The sequence below is a fragment of the Mustela putorius genome, unplaced genomic scaffold (genome assembly GCF_011764305.1).
Source record: "Mustela putorius furo isolate JIRA1106 unplaced genomic scaffold, ASM1176430v1.1 tig00003853_pilon_pilon_pilon, whole genome shotgun sequence".
NCBI lineage: Eukaryota > Metazoa > Chordata > Mammalia > Carnivora > Mustelidae > Mustela > Mustela putorius.
Genome location: NW_025422005.1, coordinates 16,640,194 through 16,660,159, shown reverse-complemented (window position 1 = coordinate 16,660,159; position 19,966 = coordinate 16,640,194). Strand labels below are relative to the sequence as shown.

The following is a 19,966-nucleotide window of genomic DNA, read 5'->3' as shown; positions in this document are numbered from 1 at the left end:
CATTTGATAAGCCATTCATATTTCAGAAGAACTTTTTGTTTTCCAAGTAAGGGCACACAAAGGAAAAACCACCTTTTCATCTGATACAATTGTATCAGAAAAGATAGAACATTTTATTTATTTTTTATTTTATTTTATTTTTTTAAAGATTTTATTTATTTGAGAGAGAGAGGCGAAAGAATGAGACAGAGAGGATGAGTGGAGAAAGGTCAGCGGGAGAAGCAGACTCCCTGTTGAGCAGGGAGCCCTGTGTGGTACTCCATCCTGGGACTCCAGGATCATGACCTGAGCTGAAGGCAGTCACTCAACTAACTGAGCCACCCATGTGCCCCAAGATGGAACATTTTAAAACAGAAGGGAAAGGGCATTCTCTCAGATGAAAGTCTTTATATTGAATAATTTAGCCTTATGGAAAATTTAGTATTCTTTGGTGAAAATGCTACCAAATCTATGGTACAATGAGTGGTAACTGCTCTAGGAGGTCTGTTAAGCTACAGGGAAGAATTTACTGAGATTAGTCTGGGCAGAAGAGGTCTGTGAGGTCTCCATGGAGGCAGTTAGACTAGAGTTTGACGAGGATGGGTGATACGAAGTGGAAAGACAGAAAGGAGGGAATGGTTTTCCAGGCCAGAGCAACAAAACAACAAAGATACTGAGATTGGGAGAAACGTGGGTTATTGATCAGACCTAAGAATATTTGTCTGTTCTACCCCTAAGGATCATTGTTGGGCTGCCACGAGCTGGCAACTTTGTTTCCCTGCCACAGACATCTGTAGTTGCTGGTAGCCCCCTACTTGGTCTCTACCAGGCATGCCGACCCCACAGCCAGACTAGAATCTGAAGTAATGGCATTGGGCATGGGGCCTCTGGCTCTCCTTGGATAGTGCCAGTCTCTCTGCTGGCCAGTGTTGCCCACAAAGTAGCTTGGGGCCGTGCCGGCCCTGCCTGTAACACCTAACAAGTAAATACACCTATATAGGTCTCCATCCACCAGAGAGATGCCTGGGAGGGAATGCGGCCTCTCACCTCCTCCTCTCCTATTAAACAGCTACTTTGGCCCCAGGCGAGATCACTAGGGGAGGGGAGGGTGTCCAAAAGTGGGGACTTCTGTTGTGGAAGGGGCATCTGAGGCCACTAGAGGAGGGTCACCATTTTTCCCTGCCTGGATCGGCTTGGGTGTCAGCCAGGCCACTCCGTCCATCCTTCGAGAGCTGTGTCTCATATTGTGAGGCGAGGGGTGGTAAGGAGCTGCCAGTGGGCAGTGAATGGGGAGCATCGAGGGCCTCAGGGCCAGAAGGTCAGACTTGACACTCTGTACAGTGGGTGCGAGTGCAAGCCCCGCTTCTAAGCCCTCAGCTGGATCTAATCGGACTCCTCTGGCTCCACAAGCTTGCAGGTGGGAAGCTTTCTGTGCTGAGTGACTACTTCATCAGCTGACAAAATAATGCTTTGAAAAGTTTTCAGCCTTTTTGTTCTAAAAGTTCTAACACTTTTTCACTAATGAGCGTTGTGAAAGCATCGTATTTTGTTCTAAAGACAATAAACCACTTTCTGTGGAACTGTGAAAAAAGCAAAAGGATACTTGTCTGCTCCAGTAATAGAGTTTAGATTATGGACAAGGAGGAGATGAGATGAGTGAGGTAAAGCTTGAATTATGAACAGTCTTGAAGACTGTACTGGGGATTTGGACTTGATCTTGCTACCATTTAGGAACCACTGAAGGTTTATAAAGGTAAGGCACTGATCAGTACAGAATTGTAGACTGATTGATCAAGGAGGTGTTAATTGGAAAGGAGGCCAGTTAAGGATTTTTGTAGAAATTCAGATGTGTACTATCAGGACCTGAATTTAGGAACTTAAAAAAAAAGGAGTATATTAAAAGTTTTGAAGAAGGAAGAGATAGGAGTTAATGATGTGGATAAAGAAAGGTAAATGTAAGATTATGAGTTTGGTGGAACTGGGGGGCATTTGTGATAGCTAGTTAACTGAAGTTGGAGAAGGGGACACTGGGGCATCCTTTCTGCCTCATTCTCTGCTAAATATTACTCTATATCCACATGCTTTTATGACGCCATTTGTTTATTAAAGATTTTATTTATTTTAGAGGGCGTGAGCAGGGGAGGGGCAGAGGGAGAGGGTGAGAATCTCAAGCAAACTCCCTGCTGCGCCTTGAGCCAGACATGGGCTCCTTCTCATGATCCCGAGATTATGATCTGAGCCAAAACCAAGAATCCAGTGCTTAACCGAATGAGCCACCCAGGAACCCCGTGACACCATTTATTTGAGATATGTTGAGAGTCTCTAAAATTGACTTGGGATTGAAATGGGAGTTAAAAGGTTTCTTTTATTTTGGAAACATTCATTTGGGGGTTTTATATATATATATATAATGTATATGATACATTTCAAACCATTAAATATTTTGCATAAGTTATTAGTTACAGAAATTGTATCCTAATAAATAATAATGTTGTTAGTTCAATGAGCTGTCAAGTATGGAGGAATTTTGGGGATGCATTGGTGGCTTTAGAATGTTTTCATTTAGGGGAATTTGTCCTGCATACATTGACCAGACAGTGTGGCAATACACTGGTTCGCCTTGGGTGGTTTAATTTATCATGATATAGTTAAAATCGTCTTTCAGTTTTTGTCATTGCAGGATGTTATAGTAGAATATATTATCTATCATTTCGTTAGCATTTTACACCTGATGTCTGCTAACTCTTCAGGGTTTCAAACTGCCTCATGAAATAGGTATTGTTACTCCTCCTTTACAGATGAGGAAACTGAAGCTCATAGGGGTTTAAGAAATGTTCCTCAGGGAGCAGTAGAATTAGGATTCTCTGTTAATGTGACATAAAGTCCATGTTCTTTCTTCTACTCTGTTCTTGGATTAGAGGTCATAAGAATAGGAATAAGGAGAGGGAAAGAAATAATTGATTAGGTGGTAATTCAAATCAGTGATGTGCTAACCACATATTAACTGGTGTTATCTAGCCTTTTCCATCCTGTGTGTGCAAGAGTAGTGGGAGGAGGGCTTCGAAGGCCAAATGTGGGGTTCAATCATTAAGTGTCTGCCTTCAGCTCAGGTCATGATCCTGAGGTTCTGGGATTCAGCCCCGTGGGAAACCTGCTCGGTGGGAAACCTGTTTCTCCCTCTCCTACTCCCCGTGCTTGTGTTCCCTTTCTTGCTGTGTCTCTCTCTGTGTCAAATAAATAAATAAATCTGTCTTAAAAAAACAAACAAAAAACGAAGACCAAATATGATCTAGCCCTAGTTCTAGTCAAGGACAGTCACTTATCTTGGATAATGTCTCTCATATCCTTTCGAACAAAGCTTTCAACAAATCCTTCATAAAAATAAATGTCCAATTCAGAAAACAAACAGCCTGCTGATATAATTCTGCAAAGAGCTAGTCTGGCAAATGACATCTAAGGAAGTTTCAGGGTCCAGCTTCTGGGAAAGTGGGATTTGAAGGCCAGTCGGCTTGGAAGCATAGTTAGTGCTGGAGACTAGTGGTCATTGATAACTAGCACTTTTTTGGGCGGGGTGGGTATCTGCCTTTCTTAATTCTCCCCATTATCCACAGCCATAAAAGTTTTTAGCTTTTATTCATGTGCGCTGTTGATAATTTATTTCTTCAATGTTCTCTCTTCTCCGTATTCTAAAGCTCAGCCCCACCCCTCTCCACCACATTCCTGCTGTTTCTTTACCAGCTGCTTGTATTTGGTCTAGTAGAACATGTGCACAAATGTGATTAAAGTCCTAGGTTTTTAACCTTCTCTCCCAACATTTCCTCCATCTCCTAACACACAAGTGAAAACAAGTTTTTTTTTTTCCTCTAATGAATGCTACTATTCGTATTTTTGCTGATTGAATATTTTTTCATTCCTTGAGCTGGGGAGCAATTAATATACTTCTGGCCCTTCACTGTTGCTTCTAGATCATTTTTTGCCGTTTTTGCATGGCTTCTGATCTTTCAAAGTCTCTACCATTTGCTGTCCTCTGTTCTCATTGTGTTTGGTGACTTTCAGGATCCACAAGGATCGCTTTTCTTTACCACTCCGTTCCCTAGTATGCACTTTGTCTGCAGCCTCACTCTTACTGATTGCTGTCTGTCTTCCATCTGTCGATTGCTTTCCTTGCACTCTTTATTAGTCCTTCCTTTCAGTTTAGGAATACACTGAGGTCTTCTCTATCCTAAGTAAGTAAAATCTCCCTGCCCTTCTGGCTCCTAGATTTATTGCCATATTTTTTTCCTTTTACTCTCAAACATCTAAAACCAGAGCATTCTCTGTGCAGCCTTTTCTTTCGTATTCCTTGTTCTTTAACACCCTTCCTGTCTGGTTTCTGTCTCCAACACTTTACTGTAAATGCCCTTTCAAAAGTCCCAGTATCCGTATATTCAGTCATTTTCCTAGCCTTTGTCTTCCATAATCTCTTGTCAATATTTAAGGTATTGATCATCTTCCTTGAACCTTCGTTCTTTGACTTGGAGTTAAAAATATGCGTGTTTGCCCCGTTGAGCCTGGTAAGGCCATTTTACCTGTAACTTGGCTGGTGGTTGGACTCTGGTGTTCATCTCGGGGCCTGTACTGACTAGCAGAGAAGGGGTGGAGCAGGTTGGCACTGTGCATCTCATAGTGCTCTGTACCCTGTGGACTTTTAAGTAAATAATTGATTTGACTTGCTAGTCTTCCTGTTCTTTCTCTTCCTCTCTCCCTAATCCTGCTGCGGCTTGTTTGTAAAATGGATTGCCCACTTCTGCTCTTGACTCTGCTTAAACACTGTAGTACACAAAGGCAGACATTTCTTTTTTAGAGCAGACTTTTGGAAAGAGTGTTATGAATTAAGTTCTTTGGTAAACTCATGTGAGATTTGAAATACTCCAGAAAATATGGGAAAGTTTAATGAATATCGGGTAAGTGGCCTTCACAAGAAAACTTTGATGTCTTCTCTCTTATTTAAGTATTTTTATGGAAGGTTATTTCTGGGGAAAAAAAAACCCACATCAGATTCTGTCACAGCAAAAAAAAATTACACTGAGAATCTCAGAATAGTAGAATTTCTAAGCCCCACTTATTTTCAGGAGTATTTGCTATAATAACACAGGACGGGGACAGTCCCCTGAAGTTTGTTATTAGGATTTTTTTTTTTTTAAGATTTTTTATTTATTAGACAGAGATCACAAGTAGGCAGAGAGGCAGGCACAGAGAGAGAGAGAGGGAAGCAGGCTCCCTGCTGAGCAGAGAGCCCTATGCGGGGCTCGATCCCAGGACCCTGGGATCATGACCCGAGCCGAAGGCAGAGGCTTAACCCACTGAGCCACCCAGGCGCCCCTGTTATTAGGATTTTGACTTGACTTTGCCATGACAGTTTCAGAAAGTTGCAGAGATAGCTCGGAGGAAGTGGTGTTAGCAAATGTGGGGTAGGATAACACAGATATAGGAGAGCGAAGGTTTGAGATGACATGATTTTCTGAGAAGGAAACAGTATTGAGTAATGCCACTTTTTGTTGCTGTTTTGCTCTGTTAAATGGTCATGGAGGCCTTGTATCCCAAACATTTTTTTGGCCTTAGAGATTTGAGTCATTCTCTGTTCTCAGATGTTTATCACCTTCCTGTACAGGAAATGGAATTACTCAGCCCAGAGAGATGATAAAGAGTTCTGGACTAAGTGAGTTTGGAGGTTCTGGTTCAGTTTTTGTCATCTTTAGCTACATAGATTTGAGCGAGTCACTTTATGCTTTGGGCTTCAGATTTGTCAAATGAGGTGAAGTAAGTAACTTCGGAAAAGATACTACTATTTTAATTTGAGGTGTTTTGATAAAAAGCCATTCACAGTGAGTCTCAAAGTCAGTTTACAGATTAGTCAGAAATGTGATAATTCGTATTGAGAGAAGTCTGGCAATTTTTGTTAAGAGAAGAGTTTGTGGTATGTCATTTGACATGTAAGAAATACTGCAGCTATGTCTTCAAAATGGTAGAAGCTACATCACTAGCGTGTTCCCTGGATTATAAATGTACTAGAAAATATTATTGAACTATGGAGATACTGAAATGTGAAAGCCAGTACAGATTGCCTATTTCAAAATGATGTGGCGGCTTTGAAGCACATTTTTTAAAGCGTTTATTTAAATGAAAAATAGGTAAAATGGCAGAGTGAAATGATATTAACAATAGTAGCTAATGACATTCGGTTAGCACTTCCTATAATGCCAGCTGCTATCCTCAGGTGATTTTATAATGCATTTAGTTCTTCTTTAAATAATTCTACGTGGTAGCTGTTATCCCTGTTTTATCGTGAGGACACTGAAACACAGTTGAGTAACTTGCCCATACTGCTAGCGACATGCTGTCACATATGTGACTAGGTCTGTTTGACTCCAGATCCTCTGTGCCAAATACAAATATCTGTTACATGCGGAGTTCAGAGTGTGTACAGATGAAGGTAAATGGTGGTGAGAACAAAGTAGAATTTGGATATTGATGTTTGGCTAAGTTATTGTGTTTGCTTCTTTAAGCTATATGCCATCCTGTCCTAACATAATTTTCATTATACATTACAATTTTTTTAGTTTAGTAATACCACTCACATTTACTGACTAATGCGACCTGGGTTTGAATTCCAGCTTCTACCATGTGATTTTTGTGTAAACTCAGGAAACTCTACCTCTTTGTGCCTCAGTTTACTCATCTGAAAAATGGGGTTAATAGTATCTGCCTCCTAGTGTTGTGAGAAGTAAGGGAGTTGATGCAGAGGGCTTGGAATGATGCGAAGTAAACATACAATAAATGTTGGCTATTGTTATGTTTTTAACTTTTGCAAGTACTTTCAATACCATTTCCTTCAAATAACATTCCTGTGTGAGAGGTAGAGTCTAGAATTTTGCCTATTTAGTCCCATTTTACAAATGAGAAATCCATGAAGCAACTTGTCTGAAGGACCCAAGAGCAAAATTAAATGGAATTAAATGCAAAAGCTTAGTTAACCCTGGTCTGAAAGAGGAAAAAAAGGTTTGGGATGAGTGTCATGGCATAGTCACTTCTCTTGCTTGTATAAGTAGGACAAGCCTGTGGTGTTTGGACCGGGAAGGAAGATCATTCTCAGCTACTCATTTCTTTTTCTAGTCCCTGATTCCCTTCCTGCTGTTAGAGGGGGTTGTTGCTGCGTCATTCCTATGTCCTGGTGTAGCCATCTAGCAGGCTGAGAAACATTTGAAGGGTATCCGATTCTCTGGGAACTGAGAAAACAGCTTACCTTTTCTATGTGGAAAAAAGGTAAACCGAGTGGGAGGCGTGAGCTGCCCGTACGAGCTGTGCTGTCATGTGAGTCGTTCTATGGATTTAACTCTTAAACTGCTTTAACTGAATCCCACTCTTTAGTCCTGTGTCCGTTTCCTGTGGTTGTTTAGAGGCATGTTAAGGATTTAAGTGCTTCTGGGTTTTTGTTGTTGTTGTTGTTGTTGTTGTTTTTAAAACAGCTTCATGTGGCCTGCTGTAGCTCAGCTGTCAGCCCGGGATTTTGCTGCAGTGTGAACTGCATGGTCTCTGCATTGCTGTAACCAGATCCTGGGAAGACTTGCCTTTCCATCTCTTTGATGAAAAGATTTCTTTGCATCTCTCCCTCGGGCTAGTCTGCTGTAGCATTGGAGGCTCTCCCCTACTCTTTGGAAAAAAATGAAAAAGAGTTTTTGAGAAGGGACCTTGTGTTGGGTTTCTTTTTGCCAGGATTACTCCAGCTAACGACTGTTCCTTTCCCTTAGCTCTGACACACAGGAACAACGTCTTCAGCAAATGTATATCGGAGCTGCCATGCAAGAGACTACTACTGCTAGTCACTGGGATGCAGAATATAAAAACTGAAACAAGTTGAATTAGACTGAATAATGATTAAGGATAGATAAAATGATATATCCAGGAGAAGACATCATAGAGACTTGGACTGATTTCCCAGTTCTGCCTTTTATTCCCACTGTGAGTCTGGGCAAATTTGTTTAACTTTCCTGAATCTCAGTTTTCTTATCTGTAGACTAGAAGACTGGTAATAACTAGTTCTTAGGATTGTTTTTAGGATTAATTGAGAGAATAAATTGACGACACTGAACAGAAGGCAAGAAACAGTACTGTGAAATGTTACTAACCTTCCTGCAGTTGATTGAATTCCTTGTTAAAATTGGGATATTAGTACTTAGCTCAGGTTTGTTGTAAAGATGAAATGAGAATGGAGTGAGTTCGCTAGCTACCCGGCACACAGATGCTACGTGTGCAGAAAAGAACCGGAGCAACTGAAATGCTGGAGGCAATATTTCTTTGGAAGAGACAAATGAAAATAGTACCTAAATTGTACCAACACTAGCAACCCATGAATTTCAGTAGTCGGTGTTACTCTTGCTGTGCTGAGCTAAATATGTGCATTTCCAATTGTATTTTGCCTGTGATTCAGTCCCCTTTTTTTTTTTTTTTTACACATAATCATGTTCTGCTCATTCTCAAAGATTAGCTTGAATTTTACTGTGAAGCTCTTGTAGATCAGTTTAGAGAAATGATTTGTCCTACTACTAAAATGCCATTGTGATGCTTAGCATGGACTGATTCGTAGTGGTTTTGCTCTCCTGATCTGCCTGGAGAGATTCTATTCCTTCGTAAAGTCTCATTTGGGACTCTTCTGAGAAACCTTTCCTAACTCTCACTATCAATACATTCCTTCTGTATTTTTGTTGTTGTACATCTTGTGAAACACTTGCTGCCTTTACCACGTTGTTACAATTATTTGCTTACTTTTGTCTGCTTATAATGAACTATGAATATCATAAGAACAGAGTATTTTCTCTGTATTCCCATTTTATAGCACATGTCTGGTTCAGTAAGTAATGAATTGAGACTTCGATGCATTAATCTTGTGTTGGTATTTTCTTTTTCCAACACAAAAGGGCATGAGTGAGAAGTTCACTTTGGTGTCTCTGTGTTTTTTAAAATAAAACCAACAGGGGTGCGTGGGTGGTTTAGTTCATTAAGCGACTGACTCTTGATTTCAGCTCAGGTCACGATCTCAGGGTTTTGAGATCAAGCCCTGTATGGGGCTCTGTGCTCGGGAGGAGTCTGCTTGAGATTCTCTCCCTCTCCCTTTGCCCCTCCTCTGCCCCAGCTTGTACACAGTCTCTCACCAAAATAAATAAATATTTATTTTATGTATGAAATTTATTTATGGATAAATAAAATCATTTATTTATGGATAAAATTTACTTATGGATAAATTGTTTTTTTCCTGCTTGTGTTCTAAAAAATAAATTTTTTGAATTTTTTTGTAAAAAAAAGAGATTTCGGGGTGCCTGGGTGGCTCAGTGGGTTAAGCCTCTGCCTTCGGCTTGGGTCACGATCTCAGGGTCCTGGAATCAAGGGCCACATCAGGCTCTCTGCTCGGCGGGGAGCCTACTTCCTCCTCTCTGCCTGCCTCTCTGCCTACTTGTGATCTCTATGTCAAATAAATAAATAAAATCTTAAAAAAAAAAAGATTTCATGTGCTTTTCATGTGCTTATTATAAGGCCATTGGTATATATTTCTTTGGAGAAATGCCTATGCAAATCCTTTGCCATTTTAAAAATTGTCTTTTTATTGTTGAATTATAAGAGTTTCTGTATATTTTGGATACTAGTCTCATCAGATAAGTGATTTGCAGATAATTTCTCTGAGTTTTTTTTATCTTTTTTTTTAAATAAATTCTTTTTTTTTAAAGATTTTATTTATTTATTTCAGAGAGACACAGAGAGAGAGAGAGAGAGAGAGAGCAAGCAAGCATGAGTAGGGGAGAGGGGTGGAAGAGAGAACTAAGCTCCTGGCTGAGCAGGAAGCCCAGTGAGGGGCTTGATCCAGGGCCCAGGCCGAAGGCAGACACTTAACCCACTGAGCCACCCAGATGCCCCTCTTTTTTTTTTTTTTTTTTTAAAGATTATTTATTTATTTGACAGAGAGAGAGAGAGAGTGAGCACAAGTAGGCTGAGTAGTAGGCAGAATGAGAGGGAGTAGCAGGCTCCCCGCTGAGCAGAGAGCCTGATTCCAGGCTGGATCCCAGGACCCTTGGATCATGACCTTGAGCCAAAGGTGATGCTTAACTGGCTGAGCCACTCAGGCACCCCTAAATTTTTGGATCTATTTGCCTAAAATTCATTGCCTACCTCCTATGTCTACATGATATAGGAGAGCTAGAGGTCCTAAAAAAGCATATGTTGAGTGAAGGAATTGCTGTACTATGGGTAGCACTGGAGTTCTGCATTATAGAGGCCTTGGGTATAAGAAAGATAGCATTTGACTGGGAATTAGGAAAATTTGGGTTTTAGTCCTAGCGTTGCTATAGCCAGATATTTTGACATTGGGCATATAATGTAATTCTCACTACTAGGTAGTGTTACAGTCATCACTAAAGTTGTTTGAGTTGATAAGGTCCTTGGGGACACGTGTTATAGGTCAGATTATACTGTCTCATTTGTTCTTAATACAGAACTCTCATGCATGCTGTTACTTTTGCTAGAAAATTTATTTTCTTCTCTTCAGTCAAGAACCCTGTCTTTCGGGGCACCTGGGTGGCTCAGTGGGTTCGGCCTCTGCCTTTGACTCAGGTCATGATCCCAGTGTCCTGGGATTGAACCCTGCATTAGGCTCTCAGCTCACAGGGAGCCTGCTTCCCCTCATCTCTTCGCCTGCCTCTCTGCCTACTTGTGATCTCTCTCTGGCAAATAAATAAATAAATAAATAAATAAATAAATAAAATCTCTGATTTTAGAGGTTTTAAAAAAAAAAACCCTGTCTTTCTTTAAAGCATATAGTAAATTCTGACCAGCTCCAGTCATATAAATAAACCTGGATTTTTATTAAAGAATTTATAGCTAAAAGAGACCCTTAAAATTCTTTTAATCCAGTATTGTTTATTACAAGTGATGAATTAGAGGCATAAAATAGTTAGGGCCGTTGATTTAATATCACATTTGCTGCGTGTCTGCTACAAACCTGGTTCAGGCTGTATAACTAGTTGGTGGCAAAATTGAGATGAGAACGGAGATCTTCTGGACTCTCAGTTTGGTATTTCTAGTATACCACTTTGCCATGGATTACTAAATAACAGTCTGTTTAAGAGTAGTATCAGGTGGGGCGCCTGGGTGGCTCAGTGGGTTAAGCCGCTGCCTTCGGCTCAGGTCATGATCTCAGGGTCCTGGGATTGAGTCCCGCATCGGGCTCTCTGCTCAGCATGGAGCCTGCTTCCTTCTCTCTCTCTCTGCCTGCCTCTCAGTGTACTTGTAATTTCTCTCTGTCAAATAAATAAATAAAATCTTAAAAAAAAAAAAAGTAGTATCAGGAATTTGCCAGTGTTTCAGCTAAGGGTTATAATAATTTGCCTCCAAATTCTCATCTTTAATTAATTTTTGGCATTAAGTGGGATTGACATATTTTTTACGTATTTTAGGTATAAGTTGATGGATAGTTTTTTAAATTTTTTTTTTGTTCAAGGACCTATTTTCAGCCTTAGAGAATTATATGTTGCTCTAAGGTCCCCCGTTGGCTGCCTGTGATTTTATTATAACAATCCCAGTCCAACACTGTTGGTATTATAGTGTCCCTGCCCATGGTCTCTCTGGTCACTGACTTTTGATGAAAATGATTGATTGATCGATTTTTAAGATTATTTATTTATTTATTTATTTGAGAGAGAGCGAGAGAGCATGAGACGGGGGAAGGGTCAGAGGGAGAGGCAGATAAGCTGGGAGCCTGATGCGGTACTCGATCCTGGACATGACCTGAGCTGAAAGGCAGTTGCTTAACCAACTGAACCACCCAGGTGCCCCTAATGGAAATGATTTATTTTGGAATTGTGCCTGGTCCTAACCACCTGTTCCTGTTAATGTGGGTTTTCCAGTTCTTCAGTGGAATATGCAACTTTATTGGATCACAAATAAATATAGTTCTCTTGAAAAATCTCGTCTCTACCTAACCTTGCCCCACAAATAGGTACTAGCGTCGGCTGATGGAATTATTTGAGTGGGAGCATAGCATATTCCCAAGGAGCCTGAAGTTAGTTATGTGCAGTATCAAAACTCAGAAAGCACTTAAATGAAAAACATGATTCAGTTGATAGCAAAATCTGACCTGAACTAAAGTGAGGCTTTTTTTTTTTTAAAGATTTTATTTATTTGACAGAGACATAATGAGAAAGGGAACATAAGCAGGGTAAGTGAAGAGGGAGGAGCATGCTTCCCCGCTGAGCGAGGAGCCCGATGTGGGACTTGGTCTCAGGACCCTGGTTCATGACCTGAACTGAAGGCAGACACTTAATGACCGAGCCATACCCAGGCGCCCCTAAAGTGAGGCTCTTTATCTCACTTAGTATGAGTATTCATATATATATGAATACACACAAACACACACACACATTGTTTTTTTTTTTTTTTTTTAATAAACTCTACCCCTAGTGTGGGATCTCAACCTTACAACCCCGAGATCAAGAGTGGCGTGCTCTACTGACTGAGCCAGCCAGGCGCCCGAGGATTATTCATATATTTAAGCTGTGGAAATACTGATGTGTTTGCCTATAGCATATTGCCCTGGTCCCTATTAGGTTATCTTTCCAAAATCCAAAGAATCCTGAATTCCAAAATATATTTAGCCCTAAACAAGGGACTGTAGATCTGTATTTGTTTTGTTGTTGGTAGTTCCTTGTTATGTGGATGCTTCTTCTTTTCTTTCTTTTTTTTTTTTTAAAGACTTTATTTAATTGACAGAGATTACAAGTAGGCAGAGATAAAGAGGAAGAGAAGCAAGCTTCCCACTGAGTGGAGAGCCTGATGCAGGGCTCCATCCTAAGACCCTGGGATCATGACCTGAGCTGAAGGCAGAGGCTTTAACCCACTGAGCCACCCAGGCGCCCCATGTGGATTCTTCTTGAAATAAACCCCAAGGAGGGTGAATTTTTGTACTGGGTCTTTATTGAGCAGTTAATTTCCACTACTTTTCTTTGATTTTCAAAAGAACATTGCTGTGCCTCCTATTCATTAGTATTGTTGAAGGAGTTTTCTCTTACTCTTTTAAAGTTTTATGGTTTCAGAGTGCCTGGGTGGCTCAGTGGGTTAAAGCCTCTGCTTTCAGCTCAGGTCGTGATCCCAGGGTGCTGGGATCAAGCCCCACTTCAGGATCTCTGCTCATCAGGGGGCCTGTTTTACCCCTCTCTCTCTGCCTGCCTCTCTGCTTACTTGTGATCTCTGCCTGTCAAATAAATAAATAAAATCTTTATATATATAAAAGAAACCATAAAATTTTTTTCTCTTCAATATTTTTTTTGAAAATTTCTAAACTTATTGTAATAGAGTGGATAGTATTATGAACTTTCACCTATATCATTGGTTCTCAAATTGTAATTTACAGATCCCTGGGGGTCCCCAAGACCGCTTAAGGGGATCTGCAAGGTCAGAACTGTTTCCATAATAATACTAAGACATCATTTGCCTTTTTCACTGTGGTGATATTTGTATTGATGCAAAAGCAATGAATGGTGGATAAAACTGTTGGTGCCTTAGCACAAATCAAGGCAGTGGTATCAAATTGTATTAATAATAATTATGCTTGTGACACACTTGGAGTAAAATAACAAATATCAGTTTCATTTAAGAATGTGCTTGGGGTGCCTGGGTGGCTCAGTCAATTAAGCTTCTTCCTTAAGCTCAGGTCATGATCCCAGGGTCCTGGGATGGAGCCATCCATCAGGCTTCCTGCTCAGTCAGGAGCCTGCTTCTCCCTCTCCCTCTGCCTGCCGCTCCCCCTGCTTGTGCGCACGTGTGCGCTCTCTCTCTCTCTTTCTCTGTCAAATAAATAAATAAATAAAATCTTTTAAAAAAATGTTCTTGATGAAGCAGTAAAAAGTTTAACTTCTGAGTACACATCTTTTTATTTAGTCCATGTGTTGAAATGGGGTGAAATACTTCTGCATATCAGGATATAGTGTTTACTTGAAGAGTTGGTTGTTTGAGTTGCAAGCTAAACCTCTTCTTTCATGAAACATCATTTTTACTTGAAAGAATGAGTGACAAACTGGTTACTCAAATTTGGGTATTTGGGTGATTTTTGGAAATGAGTTAGATGAAGTTCGCCACTTCAGGGAAGACAACCAAAAGTACCTGTGGCCCATGATAAAATTTTAGATTTCAAGCAAAAATTAGAATTTTGTAACTTATATCTGTCACTGTGAGCTTTTCAGCTTCCTAATACTTAGTCTTTTTTGATGGAATTGGTAGTTTATTAACAATAGTGATTTTTCAATACGTACAATGAAATGTGTCAACATTTTAAGATCTGCATATCTGTCAACTTAGTGAACCAGTATTCACTGGTCACACCTAACTCTCGGTTGTGTTTTCAGTGTTCCTTCCCCCAGGGCCTGTCCCTCAAGCCCTCCAACTGGGGAAGCCTGAGTCGCACCCCATGAGTCCACCTGCCACCCAGGAGGAAACCATGACTTTTGGAGCTGCAGAAGACCCTCAGAACGAGAGAAACCTTCATGCCCCCAATGAGGCCATCCCCAAATTCCGCGCCACACAGGCGGAAAAGAGAGAGCTCACCTGTGCAGGGGCCCTCGGGTGGACAGTGTAGTCTCGGCCCATTTTCCGAATGGCTGTGACATGCACCGAGCCAGAAATCACTCTAGCCCACGGGGGACAGTGCTGTCCAAATCACCGCCCAGCGCCGGCCACTTCTCACGAGTGTTCTGCCCAAATCGATACAGATTTGGGAGATTTGAGGGAGGGGTTGTAGCTGCGCGTCAGCCTCCAAGGTTTCAGCCCAGTGTGGCACTGATGGTGGGGGATGGCCTTGTGGCAGGGGCATGCAGGTGTCTCTCACACTGAGGGTTTTCTGCAGCTCCAAAAGGCATGGTTTCCACTTAGGTGGCAGGAGGACTCATGGGGCATGTTTCAGGGTTCACCCAGTTGAGGGCTCGAGGGACAGGGCCCTGGGAAAGAAAGATTGAAAAACCAACCAAGGGTTAGGGCCCGGGCTTAGGGGCACAGCAGACCCCATCTGCCAGCTCCAGGGAGGTTACTCCAGGAGTCTGAGTAGCAGGAGGCCTTAACCTCACATGCGCCTGACTCACTGAGGGCTTTCTGGTAGAGTTGGAGCCGGGACAACTTGGGATCCCAGGCCAGGCCCAGGAGGAGACCCTGCAGATGTGTGTTGCAGGAAGCGAGTTTGCTGGGGGTTTTCCGGCCAATTCTCACAAGTGTTCTGCCCAAATCGATACCGATTTCGAGAAGAATGCTCGAAATGATCAAGGTATGGTTTGTTTTTTTTAAGATTTTATTTATTTATTTGACAGACAGAGATCGCAAGTAGTCAGAGAGGCAGGCGGAGAGAGAGAGAGAGAGAAGGAAACAGGCTCCCCACTGAGCAGAGAGCCCAATGTGGGTCTGGATCCCAGGACGCTGGGATCATGACCTGAGCTGAAGGCAGAGGCTTTAACTCACTGAGCCACCCAGGCGCCCCAAGGTATGATTTTATTAAAAGATCCATTTGAAGTGCAAGAAAGACTAATGGATTTTAATGTAACAGCATATGAAAAGTTCCTATGGTTATGCTTCAGATTCCATATTACATCTAACCTGTGAGAAACTACTGCTTGTCAAGTTATGGTGTAGTATCATAGAAGAATGTCTCATCATCTGAAAATGCCATCAAGGCAATCTTTTTTCAAGTACATAGTATGTGAAGTTATTATTTTCTTCTCATACAACAAAATGCCATATTATAAGCATGATGTAGAAACAGGTGTGATACTGCAACAGAGGTTAAAGAGATTTGCTGAAGTGCAAAACCAATGCCTCTCTTCTTACTAATTTTTTTGATTTTGGAAAATTACTTTTCATAAAAATGTTGCTTATGGGGCACCTGGGTGGCTCAGTGGATTAAGTCTCTGCCTTCAGCTCAGGTCATGGTCTCAGGGTCCTGGGATCGAGCCCCACATAGGGCGCTCTGCTCAGCAGGAGCCTGTTTCCCCTTCTCTCTCTCTGCCTGCCTCTCTGCCTACTTGTGATTTCTGTCTGTCAAATAAATAAATAAAATCTTTTAAAAAAAATGTTACTTATGGTAATATATAATGAGTTTATTGTAATTTGAAAATTAATACCTGTTTTAAAATTTTCTCCATTTTAATATTTTATATGGCAAATCTAGATTCATATAAACAAAAGCCCTTTGGGGTCTTCAGGAGTTTTTAAGAGTGCAAAGGAGTCCTGAGATCAAAACTTTGGGACCTACTAATCTAGATTCACGATTGTTACTTTTTAGTCATAATTGCTGTTTTCTTTTTGTCTATTTCTTTCTGAAACATGTGAAAGCAAGTTGCATACATCATAGCCTGTAACCACTAAATAATTCTGCATTCAGTTTTAATACAATATTGTCTAATGTTCATATTCAGATATCCCAGTTGTTCCATAAATGTTCTTTATTGCTTCTTCTCCCCTTTAGATTCCAAAGATTTCTTTTTTTTCTTTTTTTAAAAATAAATTATTTTTATTAACATATAATGTATTATTTGCCCCAGGAGCACAGGTCTGTGAATTTTAAGGCTTACACATTTCATAGCACTTACCATATCACATACCCCCCCAATGTCCATAACCCAGCCACCCTCTCCCTACCCCTCTACCCCGCAGCAGCCCTCAGTCTGTTTTGTGAGATTGAGAGTCTCTTATGGTTTGTCTCCCTCCTGATCCCATCTTGTTTTATTTTTTCCTTCTCTACCCACCCTGCTTATCAAATTCCTCCTATCAGAGAGATCATATGATAATTGTCTTTCTCCAATTGACTTATTTCGCTCAGCATAATACCCTCTAGTTCCATCCATGTCATTGGAAATAGCAAGATTTCATTTCTTTTGGTGGCTGCATAGTATTCTACTGTGTATATATACCACATCTTCTTTATTCATTCATCTGCTGATGGACATCTAGGTTCTTCCCATAGTTTGGCTATTGTGGACATTGCTGCTATAAACATTTGGGTACACGTGCCCCTTTGGATCACTACATTTGTATCTTTAGGGTAAATACCCAGTAGTGCGAGTGTTGGGTCGTAGGGTAGTTCTATTTTCAACTTTTTGAGGAACCTCCATGCTGTTTTCCATAGCGGCTGCACCAGCTTGCATTCCCACCAACAGTGTAGAAGGGTTTCCCTTTTTCCGCATCCTCGCCAACATCTGTCTTCCTGACTTGTTAATTTTAGCCGTTCTGACTGGTGTGAGGTGGTATCTCATTGTGGTTTTGGTTTGTATTTCCTTGATGCCAAGTGGTGTTGAGCACTTTTTCATGTGTCTCTTGGCCATCTGGATGTCGTCTTTGCATAAATGTCTGTTCCTCTACTCTGCCCATTTCTTGATTGGATTATTTATCTTTGGGTGTTGAGTTTGATAAGTTCTTTATAGATTTTGGATACTAGCCCTTTATCTGATGTATCATTTGCAAATATCTTCTCCCATTCTGTTACTTGTCTTTTGGTTTTGTTGACCATTCCTTTGCTGTGCAGAAGCTTTTGATCTTGATGAAGTCCTAATAGTTCATTTTAGTCCTTGCTTCCCCTGCCTTTGGTGATGTTTCTAGGAAGAAGTTGCTGCGGCTGAGGTGGAAGAGGTTGCTGCCTGTGTTCTTAAGGATTTTAATGGATTTTTATCTCACATTGAGGTCTTTCATCCATTTTGAGTCTATTTTTGTGTGTGGTATAGAGAAATGGTCCAGTTTCATTTTTCTGCATGTGGCTGTCCAATTTTCCCAACACCATTTGTTGAAGAGATTGTCTTTTTACCATTGGACATTCTTTCCGGCTTTGTCGAAGATTAGTTGACCATAGAGTTGAGGGTCTATTTCTGGGCTCTCTATTCTGTTCCATTGATCTGGTGCCTGTTTTTGTGCCAGTACCATACTGTCTTGATGATTATAGCTTTGTAATAGAGCTTGAAGTCTGAAATTGTGATCCCACCAACTTTTAGCTTACAGTTTTCAACATTCCTCTGACTATTTGGGGTCTTTTCTGTTCCATATAAATTTTAGGATTATTTTTCCATTTCTTTGAAAAAAAAAAAAAAAAGGATGGTATTTTGATGGGGATTGCATTAAATGTGTAGATTGCTTTCAGTATCATAGACATTTTCACAATATTTGTTCTTCCAATCCATGAGCATGGAACGTTTTTCCATTTCTTTGTGTCTTCCTCAATTTCTTTCATGAGTACCTTATAGTTTTCTGAGTACAGATTCTTTGCCTCTTTGGTTGGGTTTATTCCTAGGTATCTTACAGTTTTGGGTGCAATTGTAAATGGGATTGACTCCTTAATTTCTCTTTCTTCTGCTTTGCTGTTGGTGTACAGAAATGCAACTGATTTCTGTGCATTGATTTTATATCCTCACACTTTACTGAATTCCTGTAGGAGTTCTAGCAGTTTTGTAGTGGAGTCTTTTGGGTTTTCTACATAAAGTATCGTATCATCTGCAAAGAGTGAGAGTTTGACTTCTTCTTTGCTGATTTGGATGCCTTTTATTTCTTTTTGTTTTCTGATTGCTGAGACTGGGACTTCTAGTACTATGTTGAATAGCAGTGGTGATAGTGGGCATCCCTGCCATGTTCCTGACCTTAGGGGTAAAGCTTTCAGGTTTTCCCTATTGAGAATGATGCTCACTGTGGGTTTTTCATAGATGACTTTGATGATATTGAGATATGTGCCCTCTATCCCTACACTTTGAAGAGTTTTGATCAAGAAAGGATGCTGTACTTTTCAAATGCTTTTTCAGCATCTACTGAGAGTATCATATGTCTCTTGTTCTTTCTTTTCTTTTCTTTTTTTGTTCTTTCTTTTATTAATGTATTGTATTACATTGATTGATTTGCAGATGTTAAACCAGCCTTGCAGCCCAGGAATAAATCCCACTTGGTCATGGTGAATAATCCTTTTAATGTACTGTTGGATCCTGTTGGCTAGTATTTTGGTGAGAATTTTCGTGTCTTTGTTCATCAAGGTTATTGGTCTTTAATTCTCCTTTTTGATGGGGTCTTTGTCAGGTTTTGGGATTAAGGTAATGCTGGCCTCATGAAATGAGTTTGGAAGTTTTCCTTCCAAACTGGGAGACTGGGTATTAATTCTTTTTAAACACTTGGTAGAATTCCCCTGGGAAACTGTCTGGCCCTGGGCTCTTGTTGGGAGATTTTTGATGACTGTTTCAATCTACTTACTAGTTATGGGTCTGTTCAGGTTTTCTATTTCTTCTTGGTTCAGTTTTGGTAGTTTATACGTCTCTCTAGGAATGCATCCATTTCTTCCAGATTGTCAAATTTACTGGCATATAGTTGCTCATAATATGTTCTTATAATTGTTAGTATTTCTTTGGTGTCAGTTGTGATCTCTCCTCTTTCCTCCATGATTTTATTTATTTGGGTCCTTTCTCTTTTTGATAAGTCTGGCAAGGGGTTTATCAATTTTATTCATTCTTTCAAAGAACCAGCTCTTTTGTTGATTTGTTCTACCATTCTTTTGGTTTCTGTTTCATTGGTTGCTGCTCTGATCTTTATTATTTCTCTTCTCCTGCTGGATTCAGGCTTTCTTTGCTGTTCTTTCTCCAGCTCCTTTAGGTGTAGGGTTAGGTTGTGTACTTGAGACCTTTCTTGTTTCTTGAGAAAGGCTTGTATCGCTATGTACTTTCTCAGGACCACCTTTGCTGTGTCCCACAGATTTTGAACAGTTGTGTTTTCATTTTCATGAAATTTTAAAATTCTTTAATTTCCTGGTTGACCCATTCATTCTTTAGTAGGATGCTCTTTAGCCTCCATGTATTTGGGTTCTTTCCAACTTTCCTCTTGTGATTGAGTTCTAGCTTCAGAGTATTGTGGTCTGAAAATACGCGGGGAATGATTCTAGACTTTTGGTATGGGTCGAGACCTGATT

General features: G+C 40.5%; 1 protein-coding gene across 5 annotated transcripts in view; it reads left to right on the top strand.

The window, feature by feature from the left end:
* The window catches only part of LUZP1 (leucine zipper protein 1), a 102,648-nt gene that overhangs the window by 19,385 nt on the left and 63,297 nt on the right, over positions 1 to 19,966 (top strand). The window contains exon 2 of one of the 5 annotated variants that reach the window (XM_004741219.3): positions 7,767 to 7,977. The exons of the other annotated variants lie outside the window; for them this stretch is intronic. The gene's annotated coding sequence lies outside the window, so the exon portion shown is untranslated. The remainder of the gene's footprint in view (positions 1 to 7,766; positions 7,978 to 19,966) is intronic. 5 annotated transcript variants of the gene reach the window in all.